Raw genomic sequence first — 26,566 nt, forward strand, 5'->3', positions numbered from 1 at the left:
GAATAATGTTTGCTCAGATATTTGTCTGTTCCAGAGGCAAGCCTACTGTAGGATGAACTGGCATTAAAACAGAAATGACAGTGTACTATGAGACATACAAGGCACTGCTCTGTTTTCAAAGCTGCCTCTCTGCCACTGGTTGCACTATGGGTTGCACTACTTCAGCACTGCGCCTGCTCTGCGAGTATTGACGTGCTTTCACATCTCTGAAGCAACATAAAGATGTGTTGTGGAAATTGTGATTTTCCTGTTCTGGTCCTTCTTGACTGTTACAACTAAATGAAATATCTTCTTACACCTAGATAATTTTATTCCCCATTTGATTTCACTGCTAGTGCCTGAAAGTCAACAGAAAGCCCTTAGGTGAATTGTAGGTAGATCCTGGATAGTGGAATACAGAATTATGTCCAAATTGAGAGGGGAAAAAAAACCCAACAAACCCACACACCATACAACAACAACAACAAATCCCACTTCTTAAAGAGTAGAAACAAAATAGGAGAATGTATCGATTTCCATTATTTTTCAGTCTAATAATTGTTCTAAAACATACTTATGAATTTGCACCAGGACCGAGACATCTATGCAGCTCAGCAAAAGGTACCACTACTATTGCTAGAGAAAATTTTAAATTCTGGGAATTGATTTTAAGTAAAAAAGCAGAAAAAATATTTATTGCCCTTATCACATTTTTCTAAACTTAGTTTCTTGTTAATAATCTGCAAATGTTTCGGTGCTGTAATTGAGCAGAGTGCAAAGGTTTCTATGTGAGAGAAACTGAAGCTAAGTAAAAGGCCACAGCAAAACACTTGTAACTGGTGTGATTGCAATTCATGTGGAATCTGAACAGCTTTGCTCTGTACTCATATGCAGCAGGACAGAGAGGCTAACAGGGAATGTCTTCTTTCTGAGCTTCCTTAGCAGCCCTCTACCTCCCAAACAGGTCATTAAAAACTAAGCGAAGCCAGGTCATTAATGCACAATTGTGGGCAATACTCCCTCTTCTTTCCATGCCCTTTGCTGATATAAATTCAATTTATTTAGTGAGCTGATACCGTAACATGCTATCAAAAGCTACGCTGAATGACAGCTTCTGGAAGTTATCAGTCACCTGATAAAAGAAAACAAGGAATCCAAGAGTCTCAAAAAATAGATTTCTACCACCAAGAGAACATTGTTTTCTTTCTTTTGCTGTCTTCCTTTTTACCCTGGTACCTCCCTCATCCTAGTGTAGCTGTGACTGAGAAAATGATAACTGTTTGAAAAGATACACACTGTAGGATTAGATTTCCAGCTTCTGACCGTGGAGCAGGCAGACTTTGGACAGGAGCATTGCTCCTGAAACCCCAGGCTACTGCAGGTGGGCAGCAGGTGGTCAAAATGACCAGTGACAGGATGGAGAAGCCAGAGAAAGGCAGATGGGACAAAACTTAACTAAGAACTCCGGTCAACCCTAACATCCCTTTCAGTTTAGCATCTGATCCAAAATCCACCTGAGACACAGAGGTATTCCAGTTATATGGGGATTTGAATCAGGTTCAGGAGAATAAGTACGACTGAGGTCCAGCAGTTTTTGGGAGAAGGTATAGCCAGGTGCTCTGGTAGAGCTGCTGACGTACAGTCTGTCTAGCAATAATGAATTTAGGTGCAAGATGAATGGACCTAATTTCAGAGTGAGGGACAAGCTGCACTCAGCCCCAGCTTGGCCAAAGGGTGTGCTTTTTAAACTAGATCAAACAGCTCTTCCGTTCCAGGGAAACAAATAAATTAAAGGGAACCTGCGTCATTTGGGTGAGATGGACGTAGAAAGAATTTACAGAGAGAAAGGGAACTGGAGGGCGATATTTCCAAGGAAGATATTATCACTTTCCAAATGTGGTTCAGTGCCTGACAATAGTGCGTTTTCAAGCAGCCATTCCATAAATTCCAACTTTTTCCCCTATGAAACTAAAGCTTTATAACAAACATTGCAAATGGTTGAAATAAGAAATAATTATTTTTAATATAATCTTTACTTCCAGCTGATTCACTGGTGTAATGGCACATACAAAGTAGGTAGACTCACCTGTTGGTGTTCCAGATTGGGACTTAGAATAGGTGAAATCTATGTTACCTGAATTTGAAGTGATGAAAGATTATCACATTACTGAGCTGAACGTTCAGCCTAGACTGAACTTTTTAAAGTTTGAACCAGTTTTTTCTCCATTAAATTCATGCAGCACTGTCCTCTTGCTTTAGGCCAGAGTAGACATGAGAGAAATAATCACCAGGGAATGACTTTTCAGCATGGGTGGAGGTACAGAAACTACCCCAAAACTTCTCTTGTAAACTTGCTTCTCAGATTTCCAGATTTAATTTCAGGCTCTAATTTTCCAGCTCTTTTCTGTTAAGTAGCTGAAAATGGAAGTTGCAGCTCTGGAGTTGTGCATTGAAAATTTCCTGCTTGGCTTTTCAAAGTCAAGCACAAATCTTCTTAAGGCAGCAGGAAAGCAAATAGATTTATTTGTTTACAAACTTCACTTCTCCAGCAAACAGTGGCTACAGCAAATTGTTCAATCCAGGATATAATAAAACCTGGTAATTTTTTAAGCAAAAGCCTTTCCTTTTTTCCAGCAGTTAAAGTCCTGGCATGCAGTGCTCATTGTTTAACAAAGGAAAATATCCAGCTCTTCTTTCCTGCTTCTGTGTGGTCTGTCAGATACTTATCTGAAGAAAAGTGAATTGCAACTTGCCGCTCAGCCACAACATGGACATACTGCACCCCTTGGGAGGGATTATATATATTCAAACCAGAGAGAATCTCCTGCATTGCTTTTTCCTCTCCCATGTGACAACTCTACTTTCTAAATACAAGAAACTGTTCGAAGCAGGCTAGCTGGGGAGGCTGCTTTGATGTCCTGCCATCACACTGAGCTGTGGAAAGCCTTCTTGTTGTCTTATGTAGGGAGCAGTTGAGGATATCAAAGGGAAGATGGGATGTTAAATTTTTATTGATGAATGTTTAATAGTCTGGGTTGTAAGCTGTCATGAGTAATGCAGTAAAAGGATTCATTCTGAATCTCACTGTTTGCCATACAGTGCCTGAAAGTGATTAGTCTTTAAAGAGTACAAATCTTTATTTTATTTTTTTTTTTTTGCTCCAGCAATTTATTTTCTGCAGCAGATTAAAAGAAATCTATCATGATACTTAGGAGAGAGTCAAGTGGGCACTTTAGGTTAATACACCAGCCTCTCAGCTTGAGACCTGAGTTCGAATCAGGTTTACAGCAAAAAAAAAAAAAAAAGCAATGAATTTAGCCCTGTTTTCTGAAAGCCCACTAATGTGACAAGTTTGGCCACATCCCACTGGGCTTAGGGTCATGCATCTCATGAGGTGCAACTTTATACCTCGTAAAACGTGAAGTACGTTAATTGAGCAATGTGCAGAAACACTGGGCGCAGTCCCAAGGATACAGCCAGAAGATAGCTGAGGAGTGGTCTGTTCCCCTTCCCCCCCAAAAACACCCCACCAAATAACCCTATTTTCCTAGCTCCTGGAACACCAAAGTTTTAAAATAATTGTAAACACAAATTTTAAGACCACTGCTGTCTTGTTCCCTACTCCCCATTGAAAAAATGCACTCAATATAACATCTAACACACACTTTGAAAATAAACCTGTGCCAATGTAAGGGAAATTCTGGGGAACAGGGTGGAATTCAGATTGTTATAGGTTCTAAATGCTTCCAGAGACACAGAGCAATCCAGGCATGTTCCTGAAGGAACAGAGAGTGCATGAGGGTCAAGAGAAAGAGGATAGAGGGAGAAGGCAAGATGAAATCATTGCAGGAGATTGCATGGCTGGCACATGTTTCGTTCCCCTGCCAGGTAATTATGAACAGATAGTATGGGCCTGATAGATCTGAGTGATGCTTGATAAAGCTTCAGGAAAGAAAAAGTTTTCTTCTCTTATACTAAATGTGATTCAGGAACAAGGTTTAGTTAAACATGAGCTCTAACCAGCTATGCTTTAAAACACTAATTTATAAAGTTTTAGTGAAGTAGAAATGCAATTGTGAGAAAGATGCCAGATAAAACAACCTTAGCTTCAGGCCAGTAGTGTATTTTGTTGAACTCTATTGAACACATAAAAAAGCTAGCATCATTCTTTAACTGCTGCCCTGTTCTGTAGAGAGCAGTTTTTTGGATGAGGAAAAAAGATTATTTTCCTTTATGATTTCTAATCAACCCTTGATCACAGCTAATTTAGTGACTTTTGACAGCATGAGAAGCATTTGCATGCTGTGAATCCATATTTATCCACTAAGAAATGGATTGAGATACTCTGCTCATACCCTCCTAGATTTCTGCACAACTATCACATAGATAATGATTTTTGTTTGCTACCATCTGATCTGGTGATGGAAAGCTTTTTCAGTTTGAGGTCATGTTAGCAAGAGGTTAACCTCCTAACTACTGTCACGATGTTTTTTTAAAAGATCTTTTTTTTCTCTCAGTCACCCTAAAAAAAAAAGAAGAACATGAAACAATTAGTTTTTTTATGAGATACACCAGAAAAACTCTGGCTTAAACAAAAAACAACAAAAAAAAATCTAATGGCCGTGAAAACCTGTGGACACAAACTGATGAGGAAGGAGAATTCCACGTGTCCATCATTTATGAGGTGCATGGGGATAAACTTATGCCCAAGGATACATATATGCTTGTGTCTTACGCACAATCTCTGGTTTACACATCTGTGCAAAAGCCCGTGACTGAAATTCTGCACTGTCTCTGTTGTCTGTGTACTGATTAAAGGCAGATGGAGTTTCCCTTACTTGGAATAAATAGTTCTGGTTTCTGTTTTATTTTCACTTTTTAAGAGAGACTTTGTTTGCATAAAGAAATATTCAGTAGAGCATGATTTATCAGTCTACTATTCAAAAACCGGTGAGCTTTACATAGGCACCTTGAAAGGCAGACTTAGAAGGGTGACAAATACTTAGGTGGACCCAAAGATTAACTGAATACAGTTCTTAGTCTCAATTACAGAAGGCTCTAGTGGGAGGAGATGACAGGATTTTCCCAAAATATTGTTTGGGATTAGAAAACCCACGGGGATTTTCCCTTGGATGACAGGCTGTTAAAGTCTACTTAGAAAGTGCAAAATTTTCATTACTTTCCAAAATGCATGCTTCACTTCTGATTTTTTTCATTCTCTGCAGATCCGTGACAAAGTGTCTCACAGTTCAGTGGTGAATCAAGGGGAAACAAAGAGCTAATTAAATTATCATGAATTATTTTCTGTAAATTATATATGTTGTAACAGTTTTTTGGTGTAGGCAGAAAATTTTATTTTAATATATGTTTATTTAAAGACAATCTACATAAACAATGGGCATATTATTATTACTAATTAAAAAATAATGTTTTCATAAAAATGTTTTCCAACACCCTCTCTCAATAACAAGGGCAAGCACTGCCAAGTGGCTCTCTGATCTTTGAGAAGACAACTGGAAATTAGAAAAAGGCCTGAAGAACATTATCTCATTGGGATCTTTCTCAGGCAGAGCAAGTAAGCTTCAGACAGAATACTTTTTGATAGAATAATCAAGCTTTTCCAATGCATGTCAGACAAAGATGATGAAAATTTTCATTTCAAAAATTATTTTGGATTGGAAATTATTTTAGACTGGAAAATATTTAAGCAAATGTTCCAGAAAAAAAGAAGTCTTATTTCACAAAAATCTATCCATCCTTCCAAACAAATCGTTTTTTGATATTTCTAGCTTGATTACCTTATTTTGCTATTCTCCTCTCTGGGTTGGATTCTGTGTCTGAAATGTATCACCCATGAATGCCCAAGTCAGCCCAAGACTGACTAAGGTAATGTAGCACCGGGGCTGAGCAAGAGAGGAACCTGTCAGCATCATGGCAGCTTCTGTCACAGAAGCAAGACTTTTCTTTTGCAATGCCTCATTTCTGTGATTCTTAAATTTGCTTTGATTTAGTGCTTGTCTTTTAAATTTCTGGTGTACAGAACTTAAAAAAATGCTCAGAACTTTCTAGCTGCTTTCCCAATTATTGGGAAATAACGTCCACTGCATCTTCTTGAATGAAAGCTAGGCTGTTGGGGTATCTTTACCATTCAGGCTTTGTCTAAAGCTATGGTGTTATTATATGCTAATCAGTGTATTCCAGTATACTCACACCATCTAGCGTGGAGCAGTCAGTGACTATTTTATCAGACACTCAGTTGCCTTAGGCCTTTAAAACATTTTTAGAACATATTTGCTAACACGTCAACCACATTCCTTTTCTCAGCTTTTAAGCAATGCCATACATGGCCATGGTGGGTAGGTGCTGAACTCATCTCAGGGTCTGATCTCAGATGTTTTTATATGCTGCAGATTATCTACAAGTTTCTTCACAATTTGTATTGACTTTATTATGCTTCACTGCAATCTGTTTTAAAAATACAAACATTCCTTATTTCTTAAGAAGTTTTAAGTGACACACTGAAAAGTAAATGGTTGGATCTAGGTCTGTCAATTATTATATGCTGCTTAGACTTTTATTTCCAATAGCTATATATTAAACATCATGCAAGATCATATAAAGTAAGCCTGTAGCTAACCTTGATGGCCAAGAATGGTGCCCTTGCAAGCACATCCCAAGAATGATCAGTTGCCTCTGGCACTGCTCTTGTTTTAATGGTAGTGGGTTTTTCACTCACAAGAACTCCATATGTTGATGGTGTCAACGATAAAGTCTTCATGAAAGAACTGCAGCAACTTCAAAGTGCAACTCCTTGGCCCCTGCCTTCCTTTCTTCATTTTAACTCTGACCTGGAGTTTAAATTCTTGGTTACAAGAGTCCACTGAACAACGTTGCCCCTTTAGACCTGATTGCCAGTGCCTTTATTAGTGAGTGTTCTTGATGCCTATGGATCTCCGTGGGAGTAACTGAAAATATTCAACTGCTTAGGAACTAAACAAGCCGAAGTCTGGCCCATGGTCTCCATCCAATTCTGTCACGAGAGAACATTTCTCTCATTCCGGAGAGATCGCTTCCCATTTCACAGAACTACAGTTATGGCACAACAGCAGAGAAATATTTTTCTGGGCACAAGTGGAAGAGAGTATAATTCTGCTGTTTTCTGCTTTTTGTATATTCATTTGCAGACACCAAGGCTCCTCTTCAGGGTGGTCATTTAAATCTCTGTTCGTCTTTAAGGAAAGATGTAAACTTAGTCAGCAAAACTCAAAGATTTCTGCTGAACAGGACTAAATGGTTTATATCAAAGCCCTTGTTGTTCAGTCTCACTCTCATGCCTAGTGGCACTACTCCTGTACAGAAATTAGCACAAAAATAAATATTTTTTTAGGATTAGGACCTACATACATAGTCCTCTCACTAGGACTCTTCACCCACTGGAAAAAAATAGAAACAGGTGTCATAGAAGATAATAATTAGAGAAAAAAGAGTGGTTTTCCATCCATTTGCCTGGTTTGCTAATGAAAGGCTGTATTTAAAGACATCAGTGTGCTTCAGTTAGGTATGAGCATTGTTTAAAGCTATTTTTTTTGCTCTCTCTGTGTGTGCCAAGCAAATTTTAACTGCATGTATAGGAGTGCTTTTAAGCAGTTTCTAAAGTTAATAAAATAATTGATTTGAGTCATTAGAGCAAAATCTGATAACATTTTAGATGTGCGGGTGAGCCTCAATATTGACTAGAAAAATTATTTCAGATTTGTAAAAAGGAAACCAAAAAGGTGGCAGGTTTTAGGTACTGCAGGAGGTTTCATTGCCTTGTCCAAGTCTATGTCTACCAGTGCAGCATGTGAAGATGACTCACATCGAGAGCTGCAGAGGGAGTAATGTCTTTGATGCAGCTCATCTTTAAATTGTAGTAGTACGCCTGAAGTACCATCGATGGGAAGCACAGGAGCTGGTGTGGGGATGTTCCATTGGTTTCAATGAAGATATAGATGGTTTTGCCAAGCTCAGATTTTCCAGGACAGCTTAGAGGGTGACAGCTAAGATCTAAGGGCCTCTTCAGTCAGCATCACCAGGTCTCATAATACTTATGCAGCCTCCCTTGCACACATCCGCAGCACAGCAGACTCTGGCCTTAGATTTATAACAGGTGACAATGTGGTCTAGGCCTCCTAACTACTCACAATCTTTACTAATTGCACATATAAAAGGAAAATTTAAGGAAGAGAAATGTCTGTGTTTTGAAGTAAGGAATTCTGCTGACACTACAGATTCTGAAAGCACAATGTGCTCAGTGAAAGTACTTGAACCTTGAAATAGAAATACAGACCTCTTAATTAATCTCTCTGTTATTCTATAAAGTGCAAAGAAAACTAATACAGAGAATTTTCCTGTTAATTACAAGTGGAATCTGTGTGTGTTTGAGTGTGTGACGGGGAGGAGAATGTTGGACCAGGGCAACACAATATTACACTTCCTACATAATTATGTAGGAGGGGTAGGTTTATTAGGCTGCAGTAAGCCATTATTTATGCGGATGGAATCTTTATTAGAAAACTACCTTTTAACATTGCTCTTGTTCAAGTTGCAGCAGAATCTCTCATCTAAATCTATTCTTTCATGAATGTATATATAGGCTTATTATTTTACTTAAGAAGAAATTGGCCATACAAAAAAAAGTGGCATGCACTTTCTTTAATTTTTGCTGTTATGGATTTAGTTGTGCTGGATCATTTTTCAGTTGCTCGAAACATTGAAATTGCTTCCTTTTAAGGTGCTACTGTTAGGGCTGGGAAACATAATTAAGGGCATCTCCTTTGTTTTCTTATCAACATATGGAGGCATTGTTCATTTTCTTACTTTTCATGTTGCCTAGCTGAGTCGTGCAGCACAAAAGGAGGATTTTCTTGCCCTCAAGCCACCTCTCACCTTCTCCAAGGTAAAAGTGGCAGGGCAGTGAAAGAGGTCCACTGGCTATCTCTGGTTTGTGGTTCATCATTTAGTCCTAAAGGTCTCGCTGACACTGACTAGCAGTCTCTACTAGTGATTGTTCCATGAGCTGCAGCACCCTTGCAAATTCACACTTCCAACTTTTAGGACAACTGCCTACCCAAAGTGAATCCCATCTACATATCACATGGGTAGCCAAACCTCTCAATGGCTAAGTTCTTTAAGCTCCCTCAGCAAGGCCCTTCTAGTATTCACCTCTACTTCACTCATCCATCTAATACATGCTTTGTGACACCTAAAAGTCCCTGCCCACTTCTATCCTTCATTTTTCTACACTGATTTACCCTCCCAAAAAGGGCACTCAAGCAGATGTTTTTCAGGAACATATGGGTGCCCTGTGCCACTGTCACAATCTATTCTCTCCCTGCATGATGACTTCCATGACCCTGCTGCAGTCAACCCAGACCTTCTTGGCAGTTTCTGAAAAGATGTGATTTACTGAAAAGCTGTGACAATATAGTCATCAATTACCATGACAAAGGCTGCATCAAGTGAAAATGTTTTGCCCTGTGCCAAGAGTCTGAATGACGGATAATGCTGCAGTTTGGACCCAAACACAGAGGTCTCTTACGGTACCCACTTTTCTATAACCAATATTTGGTTCAAAACCAAATCCCATTTCTAATCTTTCTCTTTTTGAGAGCAGAATAACCCAGAAAATTCAGTGGCATCCTGCATTACTCCTTATTTGTTACTAAGGTTTTTCCAAGAAGATAGAAGGGAATTTCCCCTAGGAAGATACTAATCAGAAAAGATACAGCAAAGGAGCCTTAATCAAGACTTCCAGCTTACAGCAGCCAGCTGTCACTCAGACACAAGGAAGCATTGGCATGCCTTCTACAGGGGATGACCTACTTCCACCTGACGGAGTCCCGGTCATTAAATGGACTAGAGACTGACTGATGAAGTGCCCTATTGGCCAAATACATAGTGCTAAATAGCAATTCTTACTGGAGTGAGGTCTGTGGTCATCATTGGAGGACAGACATACGACAGAGGCTACTTAAACTGGGCATGGGCCAGGCTATCAAAAGCTTTCTTTGGGCTGGTGGCCATTCTTTGGTTGGAGGATGGCCACAGCCATATCAGTATGTGAGGTATTTCAGTATTCTCTTCCTTGGAAATATCAGGGTCAAAATACAGGATACCTGTCCTCCTTTTTTGGGATCACATACTGTCATAAGCTCTACAGCAACTTCCTTGATAAGGATCTACAGTGGTTGTTTATTCCTGAGGCAGGAATGCATTCAAATCTAAGTAGGAGTGACCATTTATAGCCTTATTGTCAATTTTATTCTGTTTATAACTCTGATAAAAAACTACTTTTCATCTAAGACTCTAAACCTTTAGTCCATGAATGAAAGTGGCTATTTCAGAAAAGCTTGCCAAAATATGTTCTTAGGCGTAATATACATTGTTGAAGAGAAGTACCTACACCACCTCCTGCCTCAAAACTGCCTCCTGTCCCCATCCCTTGGACAAGATGCTGACAGTGACAATCAGGTTTGTGAAAAGGATGCATTTTCTGCCTGTGCCCTAGAGCCACTGAAAAGACACTGTATGATTTGGAGTGGCAGGACATTTTGTGAAGACCTAGTGGTGAGGGCCATGCCACAAAGCCCTGTGGAACATGGATTCCCTGTGGATGGATTCAGGCAACCCCCACCAGGGACACTCTGGGATATGGTTCATCCAACCCCTGGAGCATTGTTTAAAGGCCTTGAGTTATATTTCCTGCATTTCCAGCTAGGAAGCACACAAAAATGCTGAAGATCATTCCAGAGACTAGGTATGGTTAGGGCATTTGGCCTTGAGGATATGCCATCACAGATGCTGTAAAGGGGCGGTTGGACACAGCCAGAGTCTACGTTCCCATCTCATTTAGAGGGCTGAAGCTGGGCAGTGTCAGTACTCCAAAGTGACCACCCAAAGATCACAAAGGAAGATCACTGGATAGAAGATCACTGGATGGAAGATCACTGGATGCATCTGTGACCAGGATAGGCGAAGCTGTAAGAGCTATACAGCTGCATCAATAGTATATACCCTGGACAGGGCAGTAGTAATAGAGGGGGAGCTCAGCCCCTTTTTGTCTTCTAGCAAATTTGTGCCTGCACTTCTTCCCCGTCCTCTCAGCAGTGCTCTGTTCCAAATTATGTTGCATGATTTTGCAGTACATCTGATTTCTCGTCTTATCAGAATGCGTCACAGTCACAATTTCTATGATCTGTGTACATTCCTCAGGATATATATATATAAAAAACAATCAAGGAGAAAAAAATTGGGTAAATGTAATGTGCCTTGTGAATGAAATATTGGCAGAATGGGATGTGTTGAATCTTGCTTTTCTTCTGCCCCACAGGGGAGAAACTGAATTAATTCATCATTTTGCTTAAGCATGGAAGAGGGCACCATTAAAGAAAGCTTAGAGGAAAGAGAATTAAAATGATAGGGCACAATCATTTTAATCACTTGGGCTCGGCTTCATAAAAAGAGGTGAAATTCCTTTTCATTGGTCTTCAGAGTACATGGATTTCATGCATGATTCCTCATCGACTTGTCTGCTGTACATAATTAAAAACTTTGTGATTTTTTTTTTAATATGCCCTATATAACTCAGTGAATACTGTACTGAGAAAGATTTGCACCGTTTTGGTATTTTTCATCTATTATTTGTTCACTGTTACCCTCCAAGAAAGTAACAATTATTTAAACACACACACACATACCAGAGTAAGACAACCTCCTGTGCAGCAATACCAGCTGTACCTGACCTGGCAAACAGATCTTCCAGAATCAAGAAACACATCCCTATGAAATAGAAAGGGGGTGAGAAGTGGAAGGGATAAAAAAGCAACACTTGAATTCTATTAAAAAAAAACCAACCCAAACCAAACAAACGAAAACCCAAACCCGTGGGTTGTTTGTAACTAATGAACAGTAGTGGAAGGAGCAGAGACAGATTTCTTTAGAGGCAATCTCTGAGTCCTGTCAGAGGAGGTGGACCTTGTCCCTGCAGTAGACCTCAGCTATTTCTAGTCCTCTGGCCTTCTCCGGAAACGAAGTGGCAACTACTACTTTGTGATGTTGCTTTGCCAGCCACTGAACTGGGACATGGAACTAAAAGGAATAGTTATGCAGATGACATAGTTACACAGAAGCTGGCACAGCGGATGCTTCTTATGTAGGATACAATGTCAGAATCAATATGTGAGCATCAGACCCCCAACCTGGGTTAGTGCTGGCCTTTGTCTTTTGTTCTTTGCCATCATGAATCTTCTTCAAGCACTGCACTCTCCTAAGCAAGTCTCTGAAAAGGGATTCTCAATAAGAGGGCTGGACTGTACACAGTAACCACAACTGGAAAAAGAAAGACTGTCTTGATGCCCTTCCAAAACAGGGGTGGGGAACAGCAAGCCTTCAAACTCATCATTAGCTTCACTTGCCTTCCTACAAGTCAAAAATGAGCCAGTAACTGCTATGTGCATAAACCATACCTGTATAAAGCATTAAGTACGATTAGCAAGTAGATAAGTTTATGTGAAATCTAAGCGCTATTACGTTATAAACAAAAAAACCTACTCTGGGATTTGAAAACCGACTGAGAAGAGGGCCTGCTTAATCATGAAGGACCAAAAATCTGTTTAGGGCTTAGTGAAGCACCCAGCAATCATTAGGTGACTCCTTTTGCTACCTTGGCAAGACTTCACATCTAAGTGGCATAGGCAGAGTCAAACTAGGCAGGGACAATGACTGCGAGGAGGATTAAAATTCCTTCCCAGCTGAGGTAAGGTGGGTCTGCGGGGTAAGGGAAGCCTTGGATCTGGATGGGGCCCCATGCCGGCTGCAGTCAGGCTCCACACATCTGCTCACCCAATGTCTTGTCATTGCACCCTGAAGCATAGGGAGCCAGTCCTGAAAACACAATTTGGGTAAGAATGTGAGATACAACAGTTGACAGAAAGGTCTTTAGGATTTCATCTCAGTGTAGGGGGTTTTTTTGCTTTTCTGTAATGTCTGTTGTCAACTACGTAAATGTTGCAATTATTGTAGGGAAAATAAAGCTTGTCTTTCCTTTTACCCTAGTCTGATTCATAGCACTGCAAACTCAGGGTAAGAGGCAAAAAACCAAGGCACTAAGGTCTTGATCCCCAAATCCATCATTGTCAATAGGAGTCTTCCCATTCACGTAGAACGATTTCAGAATCAGGCCCTAAGCTGTTTTGTCTCTGTATACAAACACATTTCTGTATCTGCGTGAATATGTGCTGATGTGTGGATGTGTATAATGCTTTGTGTATGTGTGCATATACGTGTGTATTTACATACACATTCTCACAAACACAAATATATATTTAAGATTTACAGTTCTGGAAAACCTAGTGAATAATGTAAATGATTAAAGCAGATGCCTCGCAGAAAATATTGTTCAGACCTCCTCATTTAAATTCAGCCTCTTATTCACACTTGGTAATACACTCTGCCGTATGAATTATGGATTCCTGTTTTTATCTCTCACACTACACATGAATGTTTGATAAAGATTGTTTCCAATATTATATTTTGTCAAAATGCTGATCTAAAATTCAGTCAGAAATGCTTTCCAGTAATTATGCATTGACTTAGCACTAAAAAAAAAAAAAAAAAGAAAAAAAAAGCCAAATTATATTATCATTGTTTTTCCTGAATATTTGTGCTAAATAAGACTAAGAGACTGACGGGATTTGCAGCCAAAATTCCTTATTTATACTCCATCCAAATGGAGCCAAGGCAGCTACAGTATGTTTTTCACACTGCTCTACAAATGCTTCAGCCTCAGCGCTTTGTTTTGTGAGGAAAAAGGCTGCTTTTATGCTAAATTATTCGTAATGACTTTGTGAAGTGGATTAATATCCAGAAGGGGTCTGGATTCACACTGGAGAAATATCAAATTTACCTCCTTAGGGAATCAGGATAGTCTTATTATAAGGTTCCTAGAAAAGAAAAGGAAGAAAGAAAAAAAAAGTGTTAGTGTCCACAATAATTTTTGCATTTCTTTTCTTTTGCTGTGTGTGAAATTGCAGCTCCTCAGGAAAGATCCAACTAGAGAAAAACAAAATGTATTTTCCCATTTTAGCTGGAAACCTATGTCATGACTTATAATGCTACTCAATCTTCCCCTTCTTTTGTGCAGTGTTCTCTTCAATTTTAGCAGGCTGTGCAGGGGTCAGGTGTCCAGAAGGGAATCTCTTTGGCTATATCTGCATTCACAAGGAGGGCAGCACAATAGGCGCATATCTGCAACTTGAAACAGTGGCTGCTAAGGACCTGGTACCTACAGGGTCTGTGTTTGGGAAAGGAGGGTTACTTTAGATTAGCTCTACCCTAGTTTCATGGACTGACCTCCTATCACGAACTGGCTTGCATAGGTACTAAACGCTTCCCATGTAGTTTCATTTGAAAGGAATCCGGTGCTCTCCAAGAGCAAACCAACGCCCAGTAAATGGGGGAAACTAGAAGATTATTTTTTTTAAATGTCTTATCTCATTTGAAATGTTAACATAAATGCACACATTGAATTCAGCAGGCTTTGGAGGCCATCAGTCATCCTTTTTCTTTCAAGAGAATTGAGTCAGGAGGGACTGAGGCACCAAGCAAGTGTGGTTACTGGTGTAAACTCTCTGTGGGTCAAGCATTATAATCACGTTTACGGTAACTGATCTTCTTGATTGCACGTTACTCTTGGTTGGGGGAAAGCTCCTGGAAAATTGTCCATACTTGCAACATAGTTATTTTAATTCTCTCAGTCTGTGGTGCAACAAGTCCAAAAACACTATCTTTTAAAGGACTAGAGGAACTGTGGACCACTACAAGGAAGGTTGCGTTTCCCATCTAAAAAAATTAGCAGTAATAGTGGATTCATTTTTGCCCTTCTATCTGCCACTCCCTGCTGCATTTTTCATCTGGGGAATAGCCTGCACTCCTCAGCATATGGTCAGCTGTGAGGAGATAAAAGCCAGTTTTCTTTACAGAAAGACCTCACTTCCTTTTCCAAGTGCAATTCCCATCCCTTCATTTCTGTTCACCTGCATATTCTCATAGTGTTATTTGAAATCCTTTCATGACTGTGTTGAAAGCCCAAAATGCAATGATAAGTAAAAGATTGATCCATAATGGAGTGGTCCAATGTTGACAAATTTCAAACATGTTTTATATAATATATCATATAAAACATGTCATTATTAATCTGTCTTAGATACATATGTGCTCCATATTACCAGAGATACCAGCCATTTTTCCAATCTTTCTTCACAATCAGTCCTCACATGTTAGTGCTGTAAATGTTTTTACTCTTACATAGCCGGTGGGAAAATGCCATACAAGGAGTGGCTTGTCCAAGTTCGCGCACGTAGACCACCCCCAAAAAAGTGCTCGTACAGTGGAATGAAGTAATGAATAACTGAAAACATTTACAGCTTAATATCACACATATAACTTCTTCTGAAGACAAAGTAAGAAAGAGCACAAGTGCTCTGGTTCTTCAGCGATACTTTGCAGCATGCTGCATGCATGCATGCCTGTGAAACAATACAGAAGATTAAATTTGTATCAGGCTGTGCAAAGTGTTCTCTCCTGAAGTCCAGGGTAGTGAGCTTGCTGTGTGCCCTCCTTGCTGCCCTGAGGATCTTGAACTCCACCATTTCATGGTCACTGAAATGGTAGACTACATTTCATCTGTTCACATCTGCCACAGTCGAAAAGGAAGAGTCTTTTACATTGTGATGAAGTATGAATGATTATCCAAAAATGTAAGAGGCATACATTTTGTACCTGATATAAGGCCTGCTTTCTTAAGAAGAGAGGACAACAACTTCTAGCTGTAGATTTCTCAACTGGGCTATCTCTATCCTATCCACCAATACTTCCACCACTCCTTTCTAGGGCACTTACAAATCTCAGTCGAATCCGGCTGCTTAGGCAGACTTTCCCTCTTGCTTCCCTTGACTTTACACCTGGGAAGCTCCTGCTGCAAAGCTCCTTTGGGACCAGCAGGGTTGCAACGATAGTCCAATCGCTCTTCCTTCAGCAGCTGCTGCAACGGGAAGCTCGGAGATTTCTAAAACGAGAACGAGTGCCTAAGTGGTGCAGGAGCCCTGTTGACTTTCTGAACACAAATGCTATATTATGTGCTTAACTCTTTTTGTACAGCATTTTATTAGAAACTCCATTATGGAAGCCATTAGCACCTTTCTACATTACAATATAATGACAGGATTTCTGCCTGTGGTTTCCAGAGGCATGTCCTTCAGGGAGTGCCACAACTAACATAATGTTAGCAGATCTGTGTGAAGTGTACACGTGTCTATCCATCTGTTTAATAAATGCTACACATCAGTTACTCCAGCTAAGGGAATTATTCTGCCCCATATGGCCATCACTATGACATATTTCAAGACAAAATACTACATATTTGAAGTGTCAAGTCCTTTAAAAAAGACACACTTTGTACTAGTTTTGGATATCCATGGATACAAGCACAGATGCCATCAGCATCTCTTAGGAAATAATTAAAGCCTGAAAATACTTACTCAAGTCAGTACTTTCACCTTGCAACCAAGAGAAATCATCACCTCTACTTCTTAGGCCGGATCTACTCTCGTGATCTTATGGCAAAGCTTCACATTAAATGGCTGTTATGTTTGCTGAAGGCATTATTGGCATTAATCAGATGTATGCCATCAAAGCAAAGCATCCCAGGGCATGACACATAATGCCTAGCATGACAACATTTTAAGGTCAATAAATACTTCAGTGACAATGTAGTTGTTTGTGGATCTTATGTATCTGAATGGATGACCTGAATATATTCCAAAACAGAGTTCACTGATGGGAAAAAAAGGTCAGAACATTCTGTCTCTTGCATCTTTTCTTTGTTGCATCACTCCATGTTTTCCTCTTTTGCTCTGGGAATGAGTAAAATATTTCTGGTACCAGGCCAGATCCTCAGCTGGAATCCATCCACACCACTCCAGATATTAGTAAAATAGAAATATGGAATATTGCACCAAAAAAATCTTGCCCTGCACACCAGTAATTTATCCGCTATATTTTTTGCATCAGTAACCATAAGAAATCATTATTGGTTCCTCTTCTACTGCATATTTGTACTGTGGTTAAAGATGAGTTACTGCACAGTTTGGGTTAATGGAGGCATATTCCCCTGAGACAGAAGTACAGACTAGCTTTAAGATGGGGATGGGTACTTTATTATGGTCTATGACTGATTTCAATGCTGCTTTATCATCTGCCAGCATGCACACACAAACTAATAAGCTATTCACTGCTTTTTGCCCCTGAGGGCACCTTTCAATAAGGCAAGTCATTGATTTTTACCATCAGACACACAGACCATAAGCCATTCCCTGTATCATTCTATCCCCAGTGGTGCATTCTGCAGGGGAAACCAGTCATTTTAGTCACACGCGTACACGTGCACACACACCAGCCGGCAATAATCTAGCTCAGATGCCCAGATATTTACTTTGCCTCCATTAGAAGAACTATTGACATTAACCTCTTCTGCAGTCCTGTCAGCATAATTTTTATTAAAAATACTTTGATGTAATGCTGAGGCCTTATACAAAGAGCAGAATGTACTTTTTTTTTGTCCCCGACAGCATGCTTCTAGTACATAAATCAGCAACTGACCATCACTGCCACTCTTTCAAGCATTCATAGCAGGGAGCCCGAAGACTGAATTGCAGTAATGTATATAATCATAGCCAGCGCCTTTTAGGTTACTTGTATTTCTCCTAGGTCTGAGAGGGTCTCCTTATGGCATTCTACGGTGCTGCCTTAAAACTTTTTTCTGTTTTATAGACCAAGAGTACTTAAATTTTATGTCCTAGCTCACCCTATTTAAAAGGCACAATGTAGATCATTATGGTTTTAATCACTGCCACTGTCTTGTATTCTTGCTCTGATAATGTGCTTTAAATCTACCAATTTAGCTTCCTAAAGCTGACCAGACCAAAAGAACGCAGCTGCTTAGCTTGCATCATGGAGGATAATTCAAATTTCAGTGGGAGCGTACTGATATCCTGCAGCTGAGGACCTGGCCATCTTGTAGATATTTCCCACTTCATTTACCCCCCTCTTCTGCAAGCTGTCCTTGGGAAAATAGCTGACATACCAGTTAGTGTCTCCTCCTCAGCTACAAAGATGTAAGGGAGACGGTGCAGCAGCTCCTCTTTACCCCTCATCCCTTCTTCAGCCATCTGGGCGAAGCAGCAAAGGGAAGGCTTAGTTCAGTACCTGGTACCCTGTGATGCTTGAGATGCTGAAAGCATCCTGGCCTGTCTAGAAAAGTGACCTGTAATGGCCTTAAGCTATCTTAACTCCATCTGAAATCCTAGCGACAATTTCCTCTGGGCCACTTGGGCACAGCACACGTGCTATCCCAGCGGCTTCACTTCCAGTGAAGTAAAACAGTTTTTAACAGTTTTAATGGTTCATGAAAAAAAGGCCTTAAAGCCATATGATGTGGGTTATACGTTTATATCTGCTCTATGTATAATACTTCACAGTATCTGTAGCATATCTAAACTTTAAATAATCAGAAGTATCGCAGTTTAAAATATTTTAAGCAGGAAAGTTTTCCCAGCAGCAATAAGGATTCCCTAAAAGAAAGTTTTCCATAAGAAAAAGTCTACTATATTTATGATGAAAATACTGAACCTAAATATCGCAATGAGGTACTGCAAAACTTCTCATTCGGCGCTTTCTGGAATTTTCTTAAGATATTTCTTAACAGCCTTTCAGATTATACCTTTGCATTGAAAGGCCCACAGCAGACAATAATTCTGAATGTCAACACTACTGCAGGAAGTAAGCTAGCGTTTATTTTTCAGCTATCTCTAAGCATTAATTAACTGGCTGATGAATTAGGTTACCATAGTATACACAGCCTTGTTTAAAACTCAAAATATACATGTAGGCTGTATTGAAATGTACAATATTCAATTGATAACTGTACTGTCAACTCTTCCATGATAACACTATATGCATTGAAACAAAGCGACTTCATCCAGTCTGTGGATATATCGTGAACTTTGATCCCTATCCTCCCACAGAGGAAGGGCTTTACTTGTTACAATGATGGGTTCAAAATATAAAGATTTTTACATAATGAAAATTGTTTTCTACAATAGAGGAAAAGGTGCCTTAAAGTGCATCAGGTACATACATCTTTCAAAATGTGTTTGGAAATCTAGGCAGGAAAATGCATGTGCAGTTAATTGGCATGTGCAGTTGATCATAAGCATCTACGCAGCTAACTGCACGTCCTGGTGCTGTGAGGTTATAAAATACCGTTCTGGTTATTGCAATGTAAGTTTACTACCTAATTTTTATATACAGACCTGACTGTGAATGTCTCCTACAGTCTCTGACCTCAAGAATTTACGAATTTTGTTGTTTTAGTAAGGAAAATTTCCTTATCTAAGGTTGGAAAGAAAGAATACTTGTTTGGAGGATAACTAGAAAAAGGAGATATTATGGTGATTATGATTGTGGTGTTGAGAAAGAAAAAAAAATAATCAGAACTATCCCAGCTCATAAAACATCAGTAGACATCTGCTTCTCCAAACTTAATATCAAAGGATCACTATTTCTTCTGACAGTGTGTCTGAGCAAAGCAGCTAAGCCTCTGATTGCTAATTAAACCATTGCAAAAAGCCCTTAAACAAAGCACCCCCATGCCTGACTAACAACTCAAATCTCAAAGGCTTTCATAATTGAAAGTGGAAGAGATTGAATTAAGAAAATATTAGAGAGTTAATGAATGACAAAATTTTTTGTTTGGTCTGTTTATAATAGAACAAAAATCAAGAGGTTGTTTCCCCTAGCCGTGGGAGGGCATACATTTAAATACCTATCGGAACGTACGTTGTAAAAGAATACCTGCATGACCTCAGACCCACTGTCCAACCAGGCAAGTATCCTGTATCCTGCGAGGACCAGTCTTACCTTATTTTCTTCTTATTTTGTCTGGATTTATGAAAGAGGTGTTTAGTTCCATGCCAAGCTGTCCCTGAAGATCTATCTCAAGGGCTGTAGGAAAAGCAGCATTTGAAATTCATACATTTGGTCCTTCCGTTAGGACATGTGTTCCAGCTCCCCTTTCTGCCTGTCACGTAGGCAGCAGGTGAAAAGGCCTCCCGCGTTCCTCAGTTCCACGCAGGCGTGCCGTGCACAGCTCCCGACTGACAGCAGCTCCACAGAGCTCGGTGCTGGGGAAAGTGAAGATTCATACCTCTCTTCCAAGGAAAACCTTTAATCAGCTGCCACAATGCAGGTGCAAATCCTTTAGGAATATTTCTAGTTGAGGTGGTAAATGAGTGGCAATTAAAATGAACGTATCTTATTGCACATGTCCTGCTGTTAGCAAAGTACAATGCAAAGACCACAGATGTCAGTCTCCTGTCTTCCACAGTCGAGTGGAAACATAGTGGTGGAAAAACAATTTACCCAAATACATAAATATATTGTTATTCCCAAACAGAAGGTGATCCCTCTCTTGTTCTGCAATATCACATAATCTAACCATCATCATCTCTTTTTACCTTGTCTTCCTTCACTGTCACTTTTGCCTCCTAAGTTAGGTCTTGCTAATGGGAAACATTTGTGTGGACTTAGAAAGGCCTTTGCTGCTATGGCAGCGTGCTTCTCAATGAACCTTTGTCAACACACTGCTATTATTTCCTAAGCTCTGTGGATGTTTGTGTGTGTGTGTGTGTGTGTGTGTTTGGAGTTGTGGGAGACGTGGAAGCTTTGATGAAATGCTGTGGGTGAAACGCCTGGCTGAACTATCAACGTGCCCAAGCAGGGGAATGGTGAGAGTTCCAGTCTCATTTCTCACTTCTCACAGACTGGGTGAAGCGAGGGTTTCACATGGTGGATCCTGCCCTTGCTAATATCAGACTGCAACATACTACTACCTTCCATTCTGGAGCAAACCAAGTGACAGAGAGAAGTGAGCCTCTCACTTGGATTTAATCCTCCTGGGGTGCATTTTGTACACAATCCCTTGGTTAGGATGCTTTGTGAGGAAAAGGTGGCCCCCGCTAGATAAGCTCTTTTGACTGAAATAGCAATCAGTTTCCAAGGTCTACAGAAAAGGCATTTGGATTGAGCTGGAGAAAGGTTGCATTTTATTCTTTTTTTCTTTCTTCCCTTCCCCTTCAAACAGCAACTGAGTACTCAGTGCAGTGGGTTTAACTTCAGTGAGGATAAAACTGCTGGAGAAAACGGTCTCACCTGAACCGTTTACCATCAGTGAGCTTTTGGATCTCAGAGAAGCCCTTTCCCTGCAGGTTGCAAAAGATGAAGGCAAACTCTTTAAGGATTACTCACTTATCAGACCTCTGATGTCTGAGCCTGGAAAATGTGATCTATGACCAGTGGAAAAGTGGCAGAAGATTTTCATGGAAGTTCCAGAACTGCCTTTGCTGTAGACTGTAATTGCCCTGTAATGAGTATCCTAATATCAACCCCTTTTGCACAGAGCTGTCTTTTCTCTTAAAAGGAAAGGAATTCAGCTCACAGGTAAAATACTTTGAAATGGGAGACAACCTTGTTTCTGAAATCTGCTTTCAATTTAAGAAAAGGAATGTTACAACATGATTTTAAACATCCCTCCTCCTCCTAACTCCATTAAGGACCAGATTGTGTTCTGCCCTCCACTACTGACATGGAGTTTTCACAGGCGTCAGGTATCTTGCACTGTCATAGAGATGTCTAGTAGGAAATAATCACTTATTCCTACGGTGCATTTGAGTTTTCTATTACTATTTTGGAAATTTTCATGTCACACAATTGCAGAGTCAAAATCCCTATGAGACTTCAGTGGAGGTGCTTTGTAGGTAGACATTAAGCCTCACGGAAATTCAGTGTCAAGCTGTCAGATGTAAGGTAGGATTGTTCTCCTGATTTCAGAGAAGAAATGCTGATATACAGCTGATAAGGAGCTGGCCCCAGATCTGGAAAAGAGCTGGTTTGTCCTATCCACCTGCCAGTGCAGAACTGTTTCAAAAAGTATACATCGGAATGATGCGTCAAATTATTCTTCCATTTTTCATGTGACAAAACTTCATCTGTTCTCCTGTATGATTATTACGCAGTTGAACGAGTCTCACCAGTCCTAATGACACTGATGAGAGTATCACAATATTAGACTGAAATTTCCCCTTTATCAATTCCATCAATTTCTGGTGATATCTCCCTCAGCTGCTCAAAGAATTCTTCACTTGTCTTGCTGAACATCACCCTTCAAGAACCACAGCCTTTCTCTGGCAGTTCGGCCCAGTCAGGCAGGCTTGGCCGGTTCAGAAGCACCCGGCATCTTTGCCTGTGTCCACGAAGTGCTTGGACAGCACGCTGCGCCTGCACACGCCAGCGGCAGGTCACGTACCTGCGGCGTGGCATGGCTATGCCTGTTGCAGTTTCTCCATGTGTAGTGTTTCCTGCGTGCAAAATCTACCTGCAGGTAATCTCTGGAAAAGGAACACGTGAAACAATAGAAAACGATAAAGAGAAATCAGTTTAAAGGCACTTCTAGCCTTTGCTTCAAACACATGATTTCACCCAAACACTGTAAGCGTGGGCTGTCTGCTCACAGAAATGGAGTTAAAAGAGGTCAAAAATGCTTGAAAATGAACGAATCCAGGCTTTGCTGGGTGGGTGACAGAAGGGTGTGTGCCTGACTGAAAACTGAAAAAAGCTGCTTTGAGCAAACCAACTTTTTCTGTTTCAGATTTAACAGCAGCAGTAAATATTTCAGCCTGTGAAATGGCACGTTCAGAGAAAGTTGCATGTCACACCCAAGCTGTGTTTTCAGAGCAACGATGTACATTTCTGCTAGAAATTTTGTGTCAACACCATAGTATACCTGCAATACTTTGGGTCAATGTGACATGAAGAGCAGTGCCTGCTCTCGCTAAAGGGCCCTACGTATAATGTAAAAGGACGAGGTCCATGCCTCAGCAACAGGACTTTGTGATACATTGATTCTGAGGTGGCCAGAATGATCCACCTTATATATAGTTCTGTGTAATTGTACTGACCCTCCCCCCTATAGTCCATGAAGAAGAGTTTTGCTCTGCTCTGGCCAAAAATTTCCAACTAGTTTTCAAGTGTAGCATCAATTAGACAGCCCAGGAGCAAGAAGGAATCCAAAAGCCTTCCCTGAAGTGGGACACTGGAAAGAAACTTGAAGTGTTTTCAAGAAAAGGAAAAAGTCCATCTCCTAACAACTGATTGTGCTGATTATTCTGATTTATTTTTTTCTTTTCTGGTTTGTAATGTCTGTAGTGACTTTAATTGGACTTTTAACATGGTGCACTCACTGGGCTCTATTTTTCTTTTTAAAAATTGGACTGTTCAGGTGACAGGAAAACCTGTGACAGGTTTTCCCAAAGACTTGCAGCTCTACTTAGCTATCAGTCACCCTCAGATGAATATTTTTAATTATGAATATCTGGCTAAATCACAGGCTTATGGAAAAGACTTATTAGGTCATCTTGTGCAACTCACTGGTAATGCAAGATTGATTGTTACAGGACATCTTCTAGTGCTTTGTCCTATCCATTCTAAATTAATAAATCATGGTGGATTCCTCCACTTCTCTTAAGGGATTGTCTCATAGGCTAGCAAATCCTGTAGCTGGGAAAGTTTTTGAATAGTCATGGTCCTAAACAATAGCGTAAGTCATTAGCAAATGTTGAAAATTGTTTTCCTATTACACATCACAAAGGAAAAGAGTTTATTTTTCTCATTTACTTATAATTTTGCATTTTTCTGTCAACAGAGAGAAAGGAAGAGTTCAAAATAGTTCTAGGCTTGCTAGAAATACTGATAATTTTAATCAAAACCAAAGGATGAACAAGTTGTTTGTGAATGATGCAACCCATTTCAGAGTAACTTTTAAAGTTAGTGACTCTAGCTGCTATTGGTTCCAAGTGTTCACTTCATGAACATTAAATTTTCAGTCTAACCGTACTGGCAGGAAAAAAAAATCCATCTAAAATGAAGAACCCATTTCTGAGCAACTTGGGCTTTTGGGAAGGTGAAGCCTGACCCAGAAGGAAGGTATGCTCTTTGAAGGAAGGTGTGCTCTTTTTCCTATCCTAAATTCCTCAGTCTAATTTTTACATATTTACTGGATTAGTTTTACTTTCCCTGATAATTTCTCTGTTTTTTCACTCCTACTTTTTATTTCCTTTTTTTTTTTCATCTTTATGGATTGCATAAAAATTGATGCACTTGTTTTAGCTGAGCTCTTGAACTATAAAGCCCAAATGAGTTTGGCATGACACAAAAAAGTTAAACAGTTTCTAATCAAGAGAAGGGAATAAATTATAGGTGCATGTAAATATGTGTACCTTCAGGAAATGAAATGAGGTTGTTGTGCTTACTACTTTCAAGAATCTTTATTCTAATTTGAGGCTAGGTAGCAATGTTAACCCTGAATTCATTCTTGAATTAAATTCTATGGATTTATACTAAAGGCAGATTTCAGTCTGTATGGCTTTAGAGTAGATTAGTTTATCACTTTACTCATGAGGAATGCTATGTATTTCCTCCTTTATTTTACCTGCTTTAAATTCTCGTGGAACAGTTCACTTGCCATCACAAGGAGCGTTTGACAGAGCAAAATAAGGTTGTGCCAAATTATTGACAATATAGCACTGTACCAGATCATACATTGTTTCTACCACTGGCCACATCTGGTGGTTTCCCTTGCTGGTTCTGCTGGTAGACTCAACAGCTCTGATTCATTTTCTGTTATTATCTTGAGGTCAGGATACATCTTTTCCTGCTCCCTCTTGAAAGCTTCATGCCTGAAAATAATTGCAAAAAGACTTTAAATTAGAGGTTCCTAAATAGGAGCTGATTTTCCAATAGCTTGAACTTTGATTGATTTTCTCTTTGAACTTATTAGATAGCCAGATCAAGGATTGTTCAGCCTTCATTTTTGACTTAATAGCTATATCACAGCTAGAGTCAGGTCCCAGCTGGAAAAAACTTGTCTAGCACCATTGAACATTGTACCAAAGCTTGGCAGTTTGCTCCGTGATACAAATCTATGGGTAAAAGTTTCAGTCTTTCCAATCAACAACAAGCCTGTGCTCTTTCTTCGGAAACTCAATAACTGAACTTCTGCAGGTCTCTCACTGGTGAGAGTACATGAAATATATCCAGTGTGTTCAGAAAATATAGTTTGGTTTGTGTTTTTTTAATTGGAGGAACTGAGCTTGTAAAATGTAGTCAGGATGGGGTCACTGGTAGGCTGACAAACAAGCATTTGACTTTATCTTCAAATTTCTTCTCTTTTCCTTTTCTTCCTCTCTGGAGCTTAATGATTACCTCTGCAGTTTGGCTTAGAGAACTTCTATGGCTTCTTAACCTGCCCATTTCCTGAAAAGATTTATTCATTAGTTTCATGCTGAATTCAGCCCTGAAATTAAAGAGTCGATGCATCGTCACAAAATTAAGGAAGTCATTGCAGTGAAAGATCAAATAGATGTTAAAAAATGCAAGTAATTTTTATATATTAATACGGATAAGAGGCACTATTATTAAAAAGGAGTAGCTTTCACATAACTTAAAAAGGTATGAATATTGTGTAGGTCTGAACCTCACATTAGTCTTTCATAGCTGAATAACTGCGTATAAATTGTGGTCCGTTTCTTTGTGCAGTATCTGTAAGAATGGGGTCTGGTATCATAGGGTTGCCTGGGAATACAATTATGTACGTGTCTGCCATTTGCAGCCATTGGTATAAACGTATTGATATAAGTGACTACAAAAGGTGCAAGACAATGGAGAATGACATGCTACATGTCACAAACTATTCCAATCTTCTTGTGCTATTTAATTTCAGTCTGGTTGTGTCTCTTGTGACTTGGAGCCACATCTTTCTCCTGGACTAACTCTGCTGACTTTAAAAAAAAAAAAAAAAGAAAAAAAAGAAAAACAAACCAGCAGCTTCTCTAAAAAAGGACTATGGTATGTGAATGCAGAATTTGATGTATAATGTTTGGAGTGTTTCAGTATAATGTAAAATATTAATAGCTTAATAATTTGCATTGATTTATAGTCAGGTTATTTTGAAGAAGGTCTTCTGAATTATGTCTGTCCTGGATTGATTAAAATAATACACAAAAGGGTGAATACAATAAGTGCCAATAATATTAAGTAACCTCCTTGCTGCTCCTCTCAAGTAGAAGTATGAAAATAATCTTAGCGGCATAGCTTCTTGATAAATTTCTTACAGAATATGGACCAGACAGACTAACCCCAGATACTGCAAAAGCTCATTTACAGTCTGTGGCAGCACTGGATAGCCTTATTCTAGAAATCATGAGAAAGTGTTAATTTAAAATAAATCTAAGCTTTCAAAATAATTTAAGTATAATCAGGAGCCCATAATGTAGAATTCATTGAGGTTCATCTATCATTATGTTAATGGGCGACTAGGCAGAGATCAGAAGCACTAGTTGTCCCAGTGCCCTCCCTTTCACCCCTAGCAGCAAGCTCT

The 26,566-nt window shown here is 39.6% G+C and overlaps 1 long non-coding RNA gene across 1 annotated transcript in view; it reads left to right on the forward strand.

Annotated features, from left to right (window-relative positions):
- Nucleotides 1-26,030, forward strand: part of LOC129208738 (uncharacterized) — a 174,826-nt gene extending 148,796 nt beyond the window's left edge. Inside the window, exon 3 of the long non-coding RNA XR_008577880.1 lies at nt 25,910-26,030. This is a non-coding gene — a long non-coding RNA (uncharacterized LOC129208738). The remainder of the gene's footprint in view (nt 1-25,909) is intronic.
- The last annotated feature ends 536 nt before the right edge of the window (nt 26,031-26,566 follow it).

Source organism: Grus americana, chromosome 7 (assembly GCF_028858705.1).
Source record: "Grus americana isolate bGruAme1 chromosome 7, bGruAme1.mat, whole genome shotgun sequence".
NCBI classification, from domain to species: domain Eukaryota; kingdom Metazoa; phylum Chordata; class Aves; order Gruiformes; family Gruidae; genus Grus; species Grus americana.